The following is an 18,973-nucleotide window of genomic DNA, read 5'->3' as shown; positions in this document are numbered from 1 at the left end:
CTACATTGATATCAAAAATCTGATGGCACTATGGTGTGATAAGTGTGTCTGCTACATTTACATTTTAGTCATTTAGCAGACGCTCTTATCCAGAGCGACTGCTTACATTTCATAACTCTTTTTTTCTCTGTGCTGGCCCCCCCGTGGGAATCAAACCCACAACCGTGGCTTTGCAAACACCATGCTCTACCAACTGAGCTACAGGGAAGTAAATGTAAATGTACACTACCGGTGAAAGGTTTGGAGACACCTACTCATTCAAAGGTTTTTCTTTATTTGTACTATTTTCTACATTGTAGAATAATAGTGAAGACATCAAAACTATGAAAAAACACATATGGAATCATGTAGTAACCAAAAAAGTGTTAAACAAATCAAAATGTATTTTTCTTTTAGATTCTTCAAAGTAGCCACCCTTTGCCTCGATGACAGCTTTGCACACTCTTGGCATTCTCTCAACCAGCTTCATGAGGTAGTCCGCTGGAATGCATTTAAATTAACAGGTGTGCCCTGTTAAACGTTAATTTGTGGAATTTCTTCCCTTCTTAATGTGTTTGAGCCAGTCAATTGTGTTGTGACAAGATAGGGGTGGTATACAGAAGATAGCCCTATTTGGTAAAATACCAAGTACCTATTATAGCAAGAACAGCACAAATAAGCAAAGAGAAATGACAGTCCATCATTACTTTAAGACATGAAGGTCTGTCAATCTGGAAAATGTCAAGAACTTTGTAAGTTTCTTCAAGTGCAGTCACAAAAACATTCAAGGGCTATGATGGAACTGCTCTCATGAGGATTGCCACAATGAAGGAAGACCCAGAGTTACCTCTGCTGCAGAGGATAAGTTAATTAGAGTTACCATCCTCAGAAACTGCAGCCCAAATAAATGCTTCACAGAGTTCAAGTAACAGACACATCTCACCATCAACTGTTCAGAGGAGACTGCGTGAATCAGGCCTTCATGGTCAAATTGCTGCAAAGAAACCACTACTAAAGAACACCAATAAGAAGAGACTTGCTTGGGCCAAGAAACACGAGAAATGGACATTAGACCGGTGGAAGTCTGTCCTTTGGTCTGATGAATCCAAATTTGTGATTTTTGGTTCCAACCACCATGTCTTTGTGAAACACCGAGTAGGTGAACGGATTATCGCTGCATGTATAGTTCCCACTGAGAAGCAAGGCGGAGGAGGAGTGATGGTGTTGGTGCTTTTTTGGTGACACTGTCAGTGATTTTTTTTTATTCAAGGCACACTTTACCAGCATGGCTACCACAGCATTCTGCAGGGATCCGCCATCCAATCTGGTTTGCGCTTAGTGGGACTATCATTCGATATGATTGGTCATGTAAAACCTTGGGACCAAATGCATAATGAGTGCTCTAACTCCCCCTTGCGGTGGTCTGGAGCAATGAAGCCGTGGCACTGGGTGCCTCTAAGTCCCGCGGTCTAAGCTCGCAACTTTTAAAGGAGGAACCACTGTACTTCTAAGCAGGTTCCAACTTGTTTTAGCTAGCAGAGTGTGAAAGGAGAAATATAACGCTCCTCTGTTCCAAGTCTGTTTAATCACTTCCTGTCTCCAGGATGTACAGCCACCCTGGCTTCTCTATTCTCTGAGTGATTGGCTTGGCAAACGGCCACTTTCAATATTAGAGCTTGGATGGTTCCCAAATGGCACCCTATTCCCTATATTACAGGGCCCTGGTCGAAAGTATCTAGTGCACTACTTTTAACCAGTGAATAGGGTGCAATTTGGGACAAGATCATCGCTTTCTTGTGTTACGTAAATGCAGAATAGATGGGTCATTACACTAATGAATGACGTGACAGAGTGACATGATGCTAGAATCAAGGTCTTAGATTGCTGCAGGGATGTTTTAGTAATGTCATCCTAGTGTCAGATATGTTAAAGGGATTTTTACTGAGTTGATGATGAAAATGGCATTGAATCCTTCCTGCCTGTAGCCTCTCTCTGTCCTTTTCTTGTGTTGTCTCTCATGTTCTTTCACGCATACACAAACTCCATCATTAATTTAGTTACTTATTACCAGGTCCTTTCATGCAACCTGGACTCAGGGATAGATGTAACATAGTAAATGTAAATCTGTCTACCAACATTTCGTATGATATGTTAGGAATTACAATTGGTGTGATATGATAGGAATTGCAATTCGTACAAAATGTTACGTATTAGCAATACATATGATATGTTACAAATTGTTATTTGTTGTGACTAATGTTAGCTAGGTGGCTAATGCTAACGTAAGCCAGGTGGTTGATTTGGTCTCGTTTTTCATCAATGCTCATTAAGAAATGCTAACGGCCATGACTGAAGGCAAATGAGTTGTCTTGTGGGTGTGGTTTGATGTGGGTGTTTCTTGGGTGTGTCTTTGACATTCAATCACAACAAAGAAGTGCAGTAGTAAGTCAGCGAGGTAAGCTAAGCTAGCTTTGCTATGGAGAGAACAAAGTGTTGAAGTTGAGGACTTCTCCCCTCCTGACTGACCATCTCAAGATGGTCCGCTAATTCAGTTCTATGTGTAGTTAATTCAGTTCTATGTGTAGTCTAAAGCCTGGGCTCACTATGTGTTTAGCCAAGCTAACAGCAGCTAGATAGCTTAGCTTTGTGATAGCTGCAGCTGGCTATCCTATCTAGAGGATGTTTCTCTGTCAAATAAATTAAGGCAAGATAGCAAGAGCCAGTGTCTGGAATTTGTTTCATAAGACACTTGTTTTACATCGCCTTGCTACGAAGTAGCTTGAAACTTAGTTTAAATATTTCATCATGTCATGTAAATGCATGTTACCGTGGAAATGATATCAACTATTGTGAGTTGAATGCCTGCGGTCATGAGTCAGCTCAACAGTCCCATCTATTCTTATGTCCGCTGTTAGATCTTTCCCAGGAGACAAATCCCAGAACTAATATCCCTACAGGTGTAGGCTACATATGGATATTGCACCAATATTGCCCAGCATGAGTGTATATACATCAACAAAAAATCAATGGATGTGTTCGTGTTACAAAGACAAAACATTTTCTTCTCTAAATATAATATTGATGTGCTAATAAAGACAGAGTGCCTACACTTTACCTAACAAATGAAAATCAGTTGTGTGTACAGTAGAGTACAGCTGTCTAAACAGAACTAGTCCATACTATTTACCAGGAGAGTTCTCACCTAGATTTTTCGTAGCTGTCTATTTACCACCACACACCGATGCTGGCGATAAACCACACTCAATGAGCTGTATAGGGCATTAAGCAAACAAGAAAATGCTCACCCAGAGGCGGCACTCCTAGTGGCCAGTGACTTTAATGCAGGAAAACTGAAATCTGTTTTACTTCATTTCTACCAGCATGTCACCTGTGCAACTAGAAGCAAAAAAACTCTAGACACCACTCCACACACCTTCACTCCACACACAGAGACACATACTGTACAAAGCTTTGCCTCATCCTTCATTTGGCAAATCTGACCATAACTCTATTCCCCTGATTCCAAGGTCCGATGAAGTGGATGCTAAGATACAGGACTGTTTAGCTAGCACAGACTGGAATATGGCATTGAGGAGTTTACCACATCAGTCACCAGCTTCATTAGTAAGTGTATCAATGACTTTGTCCCCACAGTGACCGTACGTACATATCCCATCCAGAAGCCATGGATTACAGGCAACAGCCGCACTGAGTTAAAGGCTAGAGCTGCCACTTTCAAGGAGCGGGACACTAATCTGGACACTTATAAGAAATCACGCTACCTACTCAAACAAGCAAAGCATCAATAGGGGACCAATCCTTCTACACTGGCTTTGGCGCTCATCGGATATGGTAGGGCTTGCAAACGATCATGGATTACAAAGGCAAACCCAGTTGCGAGCTGTCCAGTGATGCGAGCCTACAAGACGAGCAAAATACCTTCTAAGCTTGCTTCAAGGCTAGCAACACTGAACCATGCATAAGAGCAACAGCTGTTCCGGACGACTGTGTAATCACGCTCTCTATAGCCAATGTGAGTAAGACCTTTAAACATGTTAACCTCTTGGGGCTAGGTGGGACGCTAGCGTGCCACCCGTGGTGCACTCCATCAACAGCAGGTGCATTTCAAGAGCGGCAAATTTGAATCCAAATAAATGTCAAAATTCAAATTTTTCAAAAATACAACTATGTTACACCATTTGAAAGATAAACATCTCCTTAATCTAACCACGTTTTACGATTTCAAAAAGGTTTTACGGCGAAAGCATAAATTTAGAGTATGTTAGGACAGTACATTTACAAGAGTTGTGTGTAATGTTTTGTCAAGTCAAAGACAGGGTCACCAAAACCATAAAACCAGCTAAAATGATGCACTAACCTTTTACAATCTCCATCAGATGACACTCCTAGGACATTATGTTAGACAATGCATGCATTTTTAGTTCTATCAAGTTCATATTTATATCCAAAAACAGCGTTTTACTATGGCATTGATGTTGAGGAAATCGTTTCCCTCCAATAACCGGCAGTCAAGTCAGCGTCACAAATTAAATAATTAAAATTAGAAAACATTGGTAAAATATTATATTGTCATTTAAAGAATTATAGATTTACATCTCTTGAACGCAATCAACTTGCCAGATTTAAAAATAACCTTACTGGGAAATCACACTTTGCAATAATCTGAGCACTGCGCCCAGAAAAATACGCGTTGCGATACAGACTAGACGTCATGTTGGGGAGATCTAAAATCGAAAATACTATGTAAATAATCCATTACCTTTGATTCTCTTCATCAGATGTCACTTCCAGGTATCACAGGTCCATAACGAATGTAGTTTTGTTCAAAAAAGCTCATCATTTATGTCCAAAAATCTCCGTCTCGTTAGCACATGATGTAAGCCAGCCGGACTTCTCGTCATGAACGAGGGGAAAAAATATATTTCCGTTCGTTCAAACATGTCAAACGTTGTATAGCATAAATCATTAGGGCCTTTTTTAACCAGAACATGAATAATATTCAAGGTGGACGAATGCATACTCTTTTATAACGTATTGGAACGAGGGTACCCAACATGAACTAGCGTGCCAGGTGTCTAATGGGACATCACCGTTCCATGGCTCTTGTTCGGTCAGATCTCCCTCCAGAAGACTCAAAACACTTTGTAAAGGCTGGTGACATCTAGTGGAAGCAATAGGAAGTGCCAAAATATTCCTAAACCCCTGTGTTTTTCAATGGGATAGGTTTAAAGTCAATACAACACATCAGGTATCCACTTCCTGTCAGAAAATGTCTCAGGGTTTTGCCTGCCAAATGAGTTCTGTTATACTCACAGACACCATTCAAACAGTTCTGGAAACTTTAGAGTGTTTTCTATCCATATATAATAAGTATATGCATATTCTAGTTACTGGGTAGGATTAGTAACCAGATTAAATCGGGTACATTTTTTTTATCCAGACGTGCAAATGCTGCCCCCTAGACCCAACAGGTTAACATTCACAAGGCCACAGGGCCAGACTGATTACTAGGATGCTTACTCAGAGCATGCCCTGACCAGCTGTCAAGTGTCTTCACTGACATTTTCACCTCTGGCTGACACAGTCTGTAATACCTACATGTTTCAAGCAGACCACCATAAACCCTGTGCCCCAAAAAGCCAAGGTAACCTTTCTAAATGACTATCGCCCCGTAGCACTCACATCTGTAGCCATTCAATGCTTTGAAAGGATGATCTTGGCTCACATCAAGACGATCATCCCACACTCTGGACCCACTCCAATTCGCATACTGCCCCTACAGATCCACAGATGATTGCAATCTCTATTGCACTCCACACTGCCTTTTCCCATCTGGTCAAAAGGAACACCTACAGTACGTGAAAATGCTGTTCATTGACTACAGCTCAGCGTTCAACACCATGGTACCCTCCAAGCTCATCACTAAGCAGCAGATTGTGGACTAGAGGAAACAGCAAAGGGAGCACCCCCCTATCCACATCGACGGGACAGGTGGAAAGTTTTAAGTTCCTCGATGTACATATCACCAGCAAACTGAAATGGTGCACGCACACAGACAGTGTGGTGAAGAAGGCGCAACAGCGCCTCTTCAACCTCAGGAGGCTGAAAAAAATGTGGCTTGTCACCGAAAACCCTCACTAACTTTTACAGGTGCACAATTGAGAGCATCCTGTCGGGCTGTATCACCACCTGGTATGGCAACTGCACCACCCGCAACCCTCTCTCCAGAGGGTGGTGCGGTCTGCACAACGCATCACCGGGGGCAAACCACCTGCCCTCCACCTACAACACCCGATGTCACAGGAAGGCAAAAAAGATCATCAAGGATAATAACCACCCAAGCCACTACCTGTTCACCCCGCTTCCATTCAGAAGGCGAGGTCAGTGCAGGTACATCAAAGCTGGGACAGAGAGATTGAAAAACAGCTTCAATCTCAAGGCCATCAGATTATTAAACAGCCACCACTAGAACAGAGAGGTGGCTGCCTACCTACAGACTTGAAATCATTGGCTACTTCAATAAATAGAACACTAATCACTTTAATAATGTTTACATATCTCACATTACTCATCTCATACATATATACTGTATACTTTATCCTTCACTATCTATTCTTTACTATCTATTGCATCATAGCCGCTCTGTCACTGCTCATCCATATATTTTATACTTATATATTCTCATCCAATTCCTTTACTAGATTGTGTGTATTAAGTTTTGTTGTGGAATTTGTTAGATATTAGGTTTTGATGTGGAATTGTTAGATATTACCTGTTAGATACTGTTGCACTGTTGAATCTAGAAGCATAAGCATTTCGCTACACTTGCAATAACATCTGCTAACGATGTGTATGTGACCAATACAATTTGATTTGATTTGAGGACCCTGGGATTAAACACCTACCTCTGCAACTGGATCCTGGACTTCCTGTTCCAGGTGGTGAGGGTAGGCAACAACACATACTCCACACTGACCCTAAACACTGGGGTCCCTCGGGGGTGCGTGCTTAGTCCCCTCCTGTATTCTCTAGTCACCCACGACTGCGTGGCCCGCACGACTCCAACACCATAACTAAGTTTTCACGACGACAGACCATTTATTTTGGTATTGCCCTCAGGTAGCCTGTTTCTGGTCTCAGGTTCAGGAATGGCTGAAAATGCATAGCATTGATCTAAAATGTACCCTAGAAATAGTACTGTTAGGAGATCTGGAGAGACCGGGTCAGTCAATTACTAATATACTAATGCTCTTTGTATTAGTATTATCTTCAACACGCAATCAGTAGATTCTATTCGATTAGATAGATTGAAATTGTACATTAAACATCATAGCATAGTTGAAAGATATGTGTTGCGTAGAAACACGAAGTGGGTGCCCAGCAGAGATAGATGGGATGGGCAGAATGAAGCTGAGGGTTGGTATGTGGAATTGGAGACAAGTGGGAGTGGAGTTCCTGTGTGTGAGAGAGAATGATGGTCAAAAGATAAAGGAGAAAAAAAAGTCTAAATAAAATATAATAAAATATTTGTATTTTTTTGCATTGTTGTTTACTGTTTTCTTCTGTCTTTTCCTTTTTTCTCTTTAGTTCATTCTCTTGGTTGTTGGTGCATTGGGGGGGGGGTATTTTTTTTTCCGGGGGGGACTGTGGGAGGGGTCTCGAATGGTTTAGGGGCAGCTATTGGGGAACTGTGGGGGGATCTTGGAGGGTTCGAGTTTCACAAGATTGTGATCATGAAAAAGGAAACTATGACATATATTTTATATCACTTTCATGCACACGCACCGTCACACATAAGGATGGCTCTGTTGCGGAAAGACTGATACGTGTTTGAAAGTGTCTTGATGCTGTATTGTTTGTCCTTCATGTTCTAATACTTTAATGTTACCCCTTCCTTGTGTTTTTTGTAAGAAATAATAAATAAAAATAATAATAATAATACAAATAAAAAAAACTTTTCTGACGACACGATGGTGATAGGTCTGATCACTGACGATGATGAGACATCCTACATGCAGGAGGTCAGAGACCTGGCAGTGTGGTGTCAGGACAACAATCTCTCCCTCAACATCAGCAAGACAAAGCAGCAGATCGTGGACTAGAGGAAACGGAGGGCCTAGCAGGTCCACATCCACAGGGCTGTAGTGGAGCTTCAAGTACCTGGGTGTCCAAATCACTAAGGAATTATCATGGTCCACACAAACCAACACAGTCGTGAAGAGGACACAACAACGCCTCTTCCTCCTCAGGAGGCTGAAAAGATTTGTCATGTGCCCTCAGATACTCAAAAAGGTCTACAGCTGCACCATTGAGAGCGTCTTGACTGGCTGCATCACCGCTTGGTATGGTAACTGTTTGGCATCTGACTGCAAGGCGCTACAGAGGGTAGTGCGTACGGCCCAATACGTTACTGGGGCTGAGCTCCCTGCCATCCAGGACATCTCTACCAGGCTGTGTCAGAGGAAGGCCCTAAAAACTGTCAAAGACTCCAGCCACCCAAGTATTGGACTGTTCTCTCTGCTACCTCACGGCAAGCAGTACCGATGCACCAAGACTGGAACCAACAGGACCCTGAACAGGTTGCACCCCAAAGCCATAACACTGATAAATAGTTAGTCCAGAGAGCTATTGCTTAACTGTTTAACTATCTGCACGGACCCTTTTTGCAGTAAGTATTTTAACTCATTAAATGAGTAGCTTTTACTGTTTATTGTATATCCTGTTTCCTCACTTTATTCATATTGTGGCGTACAGCAGGTCAGCCACCGGGGGAGAATCGTTGAGGCCTGGTGACAGACGGTGTATGCATCACGAGGCGATGGCTCCATCTGCTGGACGGGCCAGGACTCGACGGGTTCTCCGGCCAGGACTAATTGGGGCTGATTGGGAGTTGGTGAGTAATCAAGGGCTGATTGTTCACCAGCTGGGTAAGGCCCATAAAGCTGCCAGAAGGGCAGCACATAGGGAAGAGTGGGGGAAGAAAGGACTCCCGTATAGTTGGGGACTGTTACAGAGATAACCGGAGTGAGTGCAGTTTTGATCCCGACAGGTCGCTACCCCACGACATGAAGAGGGCAGCGAGTTTTGCACTCCAGACCTTGGAGGGCCTCCTGGAAGCAGTGGAGATGCATCAGAACAATCAGGACCTGCTGAGTGGGAGCTGGGACAAGTCGGCGACCTGTTCGTGGGGACAGAAGGACAGCCCCACCTCTGTATCCCCCGAACCGACAGTCGGCAGGGCCAAAGGACCGCAAACCCGTGGAGAGATGGCTGGGGTAGGGCCGACCCGCCACTGACGACCCTAGGTAGATGGAGACCAAAGGAGGTGTTTTGAGTGTGGCGCCCGGGGACACATTGCCTGGAATTGCCTGGCTCGAGAGGAGTCGATGCCATCAGCTAGCCCCAGAGGCGAGGTGGGTCATGCCGTGAACTATGTCACCTCCTGTTGGGCGCACCACGAATCAACTGCACCCATGGTCCCGGTGAAGGTTGACGGACACGACACGGAAGCGCAATTAGACTCCGGAAGTATGGTTACGCTCGTAACCACGAGCCTGCTGTACCAGGAGACTGAACGGGGTAGGGAGATGTCCATTTCCTGTGTTCATGGTGACACAAAGCGGTATCCAACCGTATGGACCAACATCGTGACGCCTCAAGGGAGCTGCCAGATGATGGTGGGTGCAGTACCAGAGTTGCCGGTACCTCTCCTAGTGGGACAGGATTGTCCGCTGTTCGCGGCCCTATGTGGGCACGAGTTGAGGAAAAAGATATGAGCCAGCCGAAGAAGAGAGCGGGGACGACCCATCGGCTGTGCGGCCCGGAAGCAACCGGTTAACCAGCCTGTATCTACGGGTCCGGAGTCGGAGGGGGCGTCGGAACCCGACCCCCCCCCTCCCCGGCGAACAACTGGAGGAGGAGCCCAGCCTCCCTCTCCTCGATTTCGAGGGGCCAATTGAGACAACCGCTGGGGGCCAACTGAGGGGACAATTCGGGACGGCTCAGTGGGAGGATCTGAACTTGAAAGCTGCCACAACCCAAGTGATAGCGGTGGATGGACAGCTACTTCCGGGGGTGAATGACTGGCGATACCCCCATTTCCAAATCAAGAATAACCTTTTGTATCAGGTGTCGCGCCAACAGGGGGAACTTCGAGAGGTATTGTTGCTGCCCCGATGGTACATGGGAACCGTTCTTCAGCTGGCCCACACCCACCTGTTGGGGGCGCACCTGGGAATGAAGAAGACCCGGGAACGGATCGCTGCCCGGTTCCACTGGCCCGGGATGAGAAGGGCCATGGAAGACTACTGTCGCAACTGCCCAGAATGTCAACTCACTGCCCTGAAAGCCCACTTCCGAAACCCATTGGTCCCTCTACCGATCATCGGGGTGCCCTTTGAACGCATCCCCAGGGTCATAGTTGGACCCCTGGTAAAAACAGCATGAGGACACCGGTACATCCTGGTGATAGTAGATTATGCCACTCGGTATCCCGAGGCCATTCCCCTACGGGCGGCGGTATCCAAGGGAATCACCCGAGAGCTGTTCCACCTTTTTAGCCGGGTGGGCATCCCGAATGAGATCCTGACAGACCAAGGTGCTGAGTTTATGACCTGCCTAATGAAAGAGTTGTGTGCTCTCCTGCAGATCAAGCAGATCTGGACCTACATCTTTTACCCGCAGACGGATGGGCTCATCAAGCACTTAAATAAAATGCTCAAACAAATGCCAAATGCTGCGGAAGGTCATCGAGCAGGACGGGAAGAACTGTGACCAGATACTACACCACCTAATGTTCTCAATCCGAGAAGTACCCCAGTCCTCCACCGGGTTTTCCCTTTCGAACTCCTCTATGGGAGGAGGCCAGGCGGCCTACTGGACCTCGCCAAGGAGGTGTGGGAAGCCCAAACGACCCCATTAACGCAGCATGGGAGAGCACATGGAGACGATGAGGGAGAGGATGACCACCATATGGCCAGTCGTGAGGGAACATCCGGAGAAGACCCAACGCCCCCAAGGCTAGGTCTACAATCGAGGAGCCCAGCCCCAAGAATTCCAGGTGGGAGACATGGTTGTTGGTCTTCATCGCCACGGCCGAAAGTAATTTCCTGGCAACATGGCACGGGCCATACGAGGTGATCGAGAAGTTGGGACCTGTCAATTACTGCGTACCGCAACCGGGGAGACGGAAACCCCCAACAGATTTACCATGTGAACCTGTTGAAGAAGTGGCACGAGAGGACAGCCTTGGCCGTGTTATGGTCGGGACCCAGGACGCCAATGGGACCAGTGATGGTCCCGAGCAATGATGACCTCGACCCGGCCCAGAAGCAAGAGCTCAGGGAGCTCGTCGATCGGAACACGGTGGTGTTCTCCGAGAAGCTGAGCCGCACGACCCTCATTGAACACCACATCCATACCCGGCCTGGGGTAACGGTACGAAAGAAGCCATATTGGATTCCGGAGGCCCAAAGGAAGGCCGTGAAACAAGAAGTGGAGGCTATGCTGAGGATGGGGGTCACTGAAGAGTCCCACAGTGCATGGTGCAGCCCCATCGTGTTGGTGCCCAAACTGGACAGTAGCCTCCGCTTCTGTAATGATTTCAGTGGTGTGAATGACATAAGCTTATTCGACGCCTACCCCATGCCGAGGGTGGACGAGCTCATCGACTGATTGGGAAAGGCCCGGTACATCAGCAGCCTTCACCTGACCAAAGGATATTGGCAGGTACCGTTGGCAGCCTCCTCCCGGGAGAAGATGGCATTCTTGACACCAGACGGTGTGTATCAGTACCGGGTGCTCCCGTTCGGTCTCCATGGAGCCCCGCCCACCTTCCAACGACTGATGAACAGAGTGCTTCGACCCCACCAGCAGTACGCAGCGGCCTATCTAGATGATATCATCATCCACAGCCAAGGTTGGGAAGAGCACCTGACGCGCCTCCAGGCGGTGCTGGACGTGCGCCGACAAGCCGGGTTGACCGCGAACCCCAAGAAATTTCAACAAGTTTTCAAGGAGGTGGAGTACCTGGGGTATTTGATCGGACAGGGGAACGTCAATATGTGACTGGCCCATTCCATGCATAAAGACACAGGTCAAGTCCTTCCGGGGACTGGCAGGATACTATAGCCGGTTTATCCCCAACTTTGCGGCTATAGTTTCCCCCCTCACCGATCTAACCAGGGCCTGCCTCCCTTAAACAGTGAATTGGACGGACGAGACAGAAGCAGCATTCAGCCGTCTGAAGGAAGCGCTGTGCTCCCATCCGATTCTCGTAACGCCCAATTTCCAGGTGCCGATGGTGGTCTAGACGGATGCATGTGAAACGGGACTAGGGGCTGTACAGCGGGTCAGCCACCAGGAGGAGACTCGTCGAGGCCTGGTGACAGACGGTGTATGCATCACGAGGCGATGGCTCCATCTGCTGGACAGTCCAGGTCTCGACGGGTTCTCCGGCCAGGACTAATTGGGGCTGATTGGGAGTTGGTGAGTAATCAAGGGCTGATTGCGCACCCGCTGTGTAAAGCCGATAAAGCTGGCAGAAGCCAGCACATAGGGAAGAGTGGGGGAAAAAAGGACTCCCGTATAGTTGGGGACGGTTACAGAGGTAACCGGAGTGAGTGCAGTTTTGATCCCGACAGGATACAGCAAGACCCGGAGCCCAGAAGATGGTATCCCGGAGAGGGTCTCATGGGGGAGACATTTTCTTTTTGATTTATTATTTAAATAAACACCCTTGAAACCGAGCTAATCCTACTCTGTCCGTGTCTGATCTGTGTAAACGTCTTGACCAAACCCCCTGGTCTGCCACAATATCCACACTGAGTATACCAAATATTAGGAACACCTTCCTAATTGGGTTTCACTCCCCTTTTGTCCTCTTAGAACAGCCTCAATTTGTTGGAGCATGGACTCTATATGGTGTGAAAAGCGTTCCACAAGGATGCTGGCCCATGTTGACTCCAATACTTCCCACAGTTGAGTCAAGTTGGCTGGATGTCCTTTAGGTGGTGGACCATTCTTGATATACGCTGTTGCAGTTCTTGACATAAACCGGTGCGCCTGGAACCTAGTATCATACCCCATTTTGTCTTGTCCATTCACCCTCTGAAAGGCACAAATACACAATCTATGTCTGAATTGTCTCAAAGCTTAAAAATCCTTCTTTAACCTGTATCTTCCCCTTCATCAACACTGATTGAAGTGGATTTAACAAGTGACATCGATAAGGGATCATAGCTTTCACCTGGCAGTCTATGTCATGGAAAGAGCAGGTGTTCTTAATGTTTTGTATACGCAGTGTACTGTATATGTACATATCTACCTTGATACTGGTACCCTGTTTATATAGCCAAGTTATCATTACTTCTTGTGTATTTTTTCTTTTTTTCTCTCTATATTGTTGGGTGTACACCTGTTTTTTACGAAGTATGTGACAAATCCAATTTTATTTGAACTAGAATAACATTTATTTCAATGGTCTATTTGCCCAAATCTAAGGATTTGGCTAACACACTGACAAACAGCTCTGAGTTGGGTTCTGTCGTCAAGTCTCCATTGGGTGATGAAGTCCCTTTCATCTATGTCATGTATTACAGGTAATGGACAGGTACAGTTAAGTGGCAGGAGTGGCGTGCATGACACTCCATCCTTGTTATGACAGTTTGCCTCATGGGTCCAGGAGGCAATAACTACAGGCAGATGTGAGATGCAGGAGGATGGCACTACAGAGTAATATGAAAATGCAATTGATGAATTTATGTACTATAAATATTCAAAACAATGTGTTTTGATAACTTTCATGTTCAACAGTTACATGCAATGTAGAATAAACCATCCTTCACATAATACTGCAGAAGCAGTGTTCTGCTAATATAACAATGTGCAAATATTGCACTTGTCTGTCATCTTTAATTGTCATTCACAGGCGATATATAAACTGTACCTATCTGCATTTTGCCTGGTGGTGCTGGGGCTACATTACCAAACATTTCAGTCGTCCTGTATGATGTACGGGACACCATATAGCCTAAGACAGGAGTTCCCTGATATGTTTGAAGAATACACAGGTCCCCCCCCCATTAGATTAAATAATAACAATTGATGATAAAAAAAAGTAATAAATGTGTCTTGTATCATTTTATTGCTGAGTGCAAGGTCTCTCTCCATTCAGAGACATCAGCTTCAAGGCCGTCTATCAGTCTGGACTCCATCGCATCATCTTTCAAGTCTCCCAAGTGCTGGCTCCATACAGGTATCTGTGACCACATACAGTACACACATAGTCACTGGCCGTGTCCGAAATCTGACTTGCCTACTACTTAAACTGCATACTGTGTACTAACCGTACTATCTGTCACATACTGTTCAGTAAAATGTATGCAGTATGCCACGACTGAAACATACTACTTTTGGTGTGTTAAAGACAACTGGGAATTTGGAAACAAAATGAGCTCAGACTAGGAAAAATCTAGATTTTGGTGATCCTCAGGTCGGAGAAGTCAGAGCTCGAGTTTCTGACTCGTTATACAGAGTTGGATGACAGTTCAAACTATTTTTCCCAGTGGGAGAATGTTTTTTTCCCTAGTTCCTTGTTGTCTTGAACACACCATCAGTTATGGCTTCATATGATGACCCTGAAAGGATCGTCTGTAGCCCCACTCAGTGACCTTTCGTATTGTTGTTTTGGGCTAACCTTAGCTATTGTACGTAGCTAGCCTTTGGAACGACATATTTACACTGCATATTGGAGTAAACTTCAGTGTACCGTAGGCCTGAAACTTGACAGGAATGGGAGCTGCAGTAGAGCAGTGGTCACCACTGCAGAGTCATGATCACTTTCGCAGTCAAAAAGCATGCTGAGATCTACCGCTGAGAATATGACTTATATTTTTTTACATGAACCAAATAAAAATTGTTCTGTAAGAATTAAGTTTCGACAGCAGGCCTAATACATTATAACAGCATATTGGCTATATTCCTGGCCTGCCAATATCTTCTCAGACCATATTATATTTCAAAGCCCAAGCTTTGATTACAAAATAGATCAGTTGGTGTAGCACTTGCGAGGCACAGCTGAACATAAATGAAACAATTTGGTAATAATTTGCTTTTGATTTAGCTGCATCTGATGGTCATGGTGCTTTCAAGACAACTGGGAACTCGGAAAAAATGAGAAGCGTGTTTTGTAATAGTGTTGAATAAAACCAGTGTTGACAATGCTGAATAAAAAGTTTTACATGAACTCATTCTTAAAAACAGCAGCTATTTTCTGTATTCTTTGACAGTCTCCCCGTGGTCATGGTTTTAAAAGTTATTAAATCTTACGTAGGCTATAGTATCAATCGTGGAAGCGCAGTAGGCACAATCGATTTAGCCACAGATCTCCCGGATTGCCGGGTAGGCAGAGTTTGTCTTTTCAAACAAATTAAATGGTTCAGAATGGGAACACTTTGCAGGGCTTCTGAATCAAGTGCACCAACCGCCAACAGAGCAACACGAAGAAAAGAAAAGGAGCGCAAGCTTTTATTACAGTCTTTATCATTTGCTTTTCTACAGAAATGTTTGGTAATTGACTAGGCTGGTGATCACTACAGCATTGGAAAGCAGTGCTGAGGCAGAGGGTTCATAATGATAACAACTGGCTACCACTCTGAACTGTGTGTGGTGAGCTTTCTGGCACCCAGAGCTGCTGAGGCTTCACCCAAGTGGGTGCCATACATTGTGAAGGAGAAGTCCAATGGCTACACAACTCAGGCTGGTTCCCAGAGTAGCCCTCTACAAGATTGTCTCCAGACTCCATCTTCATCAACCATCTCCCTGACCATCTTTGGGGGATGCATGCACTCAGACTTGCCCTCTATTGGTTGACCTAGCCAACTATAGCTAGGCTACTCATGATGTGTTGTTTGTTTTGTGCTTTTAATGTGCTTTGAGATTATGAAAAGCACTATTGAAATGTAATCAATTATTATACGAAATACAATTTATTTTGTTTAGTAGAGCAAAAAACTCAGACGAAGTCCAAGAGGCCGACACGTAAGCTACAATGAAAAAGTGATACTAGTAAGAGCACTGTGCGGGTTACTTTTTTCTTTCAACGTATTTAATTGTTACCATGCACCTGCAACAAGATAGCTCTGATTTGCAAGTGCATTTGTTTATGTTCAAATGTTGAAACTAAAACACACCAGTAATGTCCCGGTATCACATAAAAATGTTTATTATAAACAAGAAACAAAACAGAAACCCACTTTGGGTAAAAAAAATAAAATACTTCACCAAAAACAGTAGAAAAAGAATAAATTAATAGCTATAAATAAAATACATACAAAATACATAAAACGACTTCTTAATCATGGCCTCTAAAATGGCGATAAAGCGTGCCTCTCTGGCAGTCACCTACTTCTTCCTCCTCCACATCTGGACCCTTCTGGGATGGAGAGGAGATGACAGGTGGGGTGATGGAGTTGCAGCTCCTGCCGCACCTAATCCATCACCGCATACCACTTCCAGTATGCGGCTGTGGCCTCCCCTCCCTCTGCGCTGACTCCGGTGGGGGGAGCTTTCAACTCCTGAAAATATGGAAAATAATAGCTTTCAGCATCAAACATAGTACATGAAAAGGCTTGTAAAAGGTATTATGCCAATTGCAGTACATTTATCTGGAATACTTGCACTTTTCTAAAATGTATATCTTCACACTTACAAAAATGTTCCAGTGAAGCATAGGAAATAGATAGGAAAGTATTGTTGCTCTCCGAAAAAGGGAAACTTTATTGGCCAAGTACAGCACAGCAATAAATGTCAAGATAACATACAGTAGCATACCGTGTATTTTTGCTTATAATTCTCCCATTTTTTTCCCCCCATCCAGGTGACAACTGCCTCTCCAGATCACACTCCTTCACGTAGATCCTGAAAAGACATAAGATGAAGTATAACATTAACCAAAACATGAGCAAAGTAGAGTTGTGTGAACATTCTGTAGATAGCTAGACTCCCATATACTTTAGAAAATTGGATTGCGAAGGTGAAACAGTATCAAGTGTAGCTCACCATTACTCTCACAACAGGGTATGTGCAATGAAACTAGCTAGACCATTCAGGTAGAAACTAACATTGCATAGCTTGAACATTTGCAATCAGCTCAACAAAAATAAACCGATGTGACAAATAAGAACAACAAGAAAAAAAGAGAAGTGTTGGGACCAGCACCGCTGTGGAAAATAGGAATATAGGTAGGCTACCGCATTACTAACGTTATCCATAGGTAGTGGCAGTGCAGTTGCAAGAGAGCCAATATGGCCACATGACTTACTCAAATATTTTTTTTGCGGCATTTCTCCAGCCGTGTTTGCCAGTGAATTAAATGCCTGGCATTGTCGTCAGACCCTTTAACAGTTTGAACACAAGCCCTGGTATTTACAACAAGTAGCTAGCTATCTAATGAGGCTAATGTTAAGTATGAAGTTGTTGCTTAACAGCAAACAAGTAACCCTGTAGCTAACGTTATTGTTCGAACAGTTATAACTTCTAGTCCTACTAAAGCACGTAGTTAGCTAAAGGCATGGCAGGCTGTAGATCTGTTTTCAAAGATGTTACGTTAAAGATGAAATAGTCTTGATCATTTTAATGACAACACAAACTAGTTACATTTCAACATCAAAGCAGAAGTTTTGCTATTTGCCATCTTCCAAGTTGTTTTGTTGTTAACTTGAAGAGATTTAGCACTCAAAACTTACAGCCCCCTCTTCCAATGCTTTGCGGCTGTGAAATTCCCGAAAAATTAGCAAATTCTCCTAGATGAAAATAATGAATGAGTATAACATTATGGCATTTAAAGCATAGAAGATTTTTTTAAATGCACATACTATAATACTTTCTATTTTTGCATACTGAGAATGTGTCATGCACAATTGCGTTGTTTCCCGCTGTTCGTTGATTTCGGTATCACATCCCCATCTAAATGATCAGCTGTTGTCAAAGCCTAAATTAGTATGACATCTGGGCATTTAAAGTATACTCGATTTTGGAAATGTCACATACTATTAAACATAATTTTTTTGCATATTCAAACGGCCAACTATTTAGGACGCAAGTATAGGTATTCTACTATTCTATTACCAATGGCAGTTAGCATAGGTTATGTCTGACACACAAAGAGATACTACGTTTAAGTTTGAACAGGTCAGACTAAACCTACTTAATTCAATTCTCCCCATCAATGACTGTTGGTGAACAGGCGTGTGAAGCTAGAGGTGAGGTCTTTTTGTCAGAGCCCTATTTATGGACATAGCAGTGTAGATCAGCTCCTGGTCCCTCAAAAAAGATACTGGTTGGTTGGACGGACGGACGGACGGACGGACAGACGGATGGATGGACACACACACACATTATCATCGGAGGTTATGATTAGCATGGTGGAACCAACCTGATCGCTGCATTTACCTTTCTATTTCACTTCAGATATCATAAAATGTGAATTGAAATAGAATGGTGAACACAGCTCTGGTTCCACCTGGCTAGGTTATGCCCTGGACATTATATGCATCTAAGAAGTACAAAATAAGCAACAAATGATGTCAGTTTGCAGAAATTATGTTTTACATTTGGGTTATCAAATGTATCAAGTAATGAAGTGGGTTACCTTCTGTATTTGTACAAATTATGAGCCTGTGAAAGCTGTGGCTGCTGACGGCTTGCTGGCCAGATACTTGCCAACGTGTGGCTGATGGTTGCATTCACAGGACTGCTCATAGCGAGGGCATGTCTGCATAATGCTGATAAGGGTCCCCTTGCTGGTCTTCTCTATGCTGCATGTTAGGCTGCAAACTGGACATCTCTTGAACAACTGCAGCAGGCAATCTCATGAGGTGGTGTTGACTGGCAGGGCCTGTGACAGGGTGATATAATAGACAGCAAAGTGGTAAATTGCCTAATTTTTTGCATTTCACAACCAAAATGACTCTAC

General features: G+C 44.4%; 1 long non-coding RNA gene across 1 annotated transcript; it reads right to left on the bottom strand.

The window, feature by feature from the left end:
• Positions 1-16,198: 16,198 nt before the first annotated feature.
• On the bottom strand, positions 16,199-18,729 carry LOC106589255 (uncharacterized). Its single transcript, XR_001324818.3, has 3 exons — positions 18,650-18,729; positions 16,831-16,917; positions 16,199-16,574 (listed from the first exon to the last, which is right to left on the bottom strand). It is a non-coding gene; the product is annotated as an uncharacterized LOC106589255 (long non-coding RNA).
• Positions 18,730-18,973: the final 244 nt, after the last annotated feature.

This window comes from Salmo salar, chromosome 28, assembly GCF_965601325.2.
Source record: "Salmo salar chromosome 28, fSalSal1, whole genome shotgun sequence".
NCBI lineage: Eukaryota > Metazoa > Chordata > Actinopteri > Salmoniformes > Salmonidae > Salmo > Salmo salar.
This window is presented reverse-complemented; position numbering and strand designations above follow the sequence as displayed.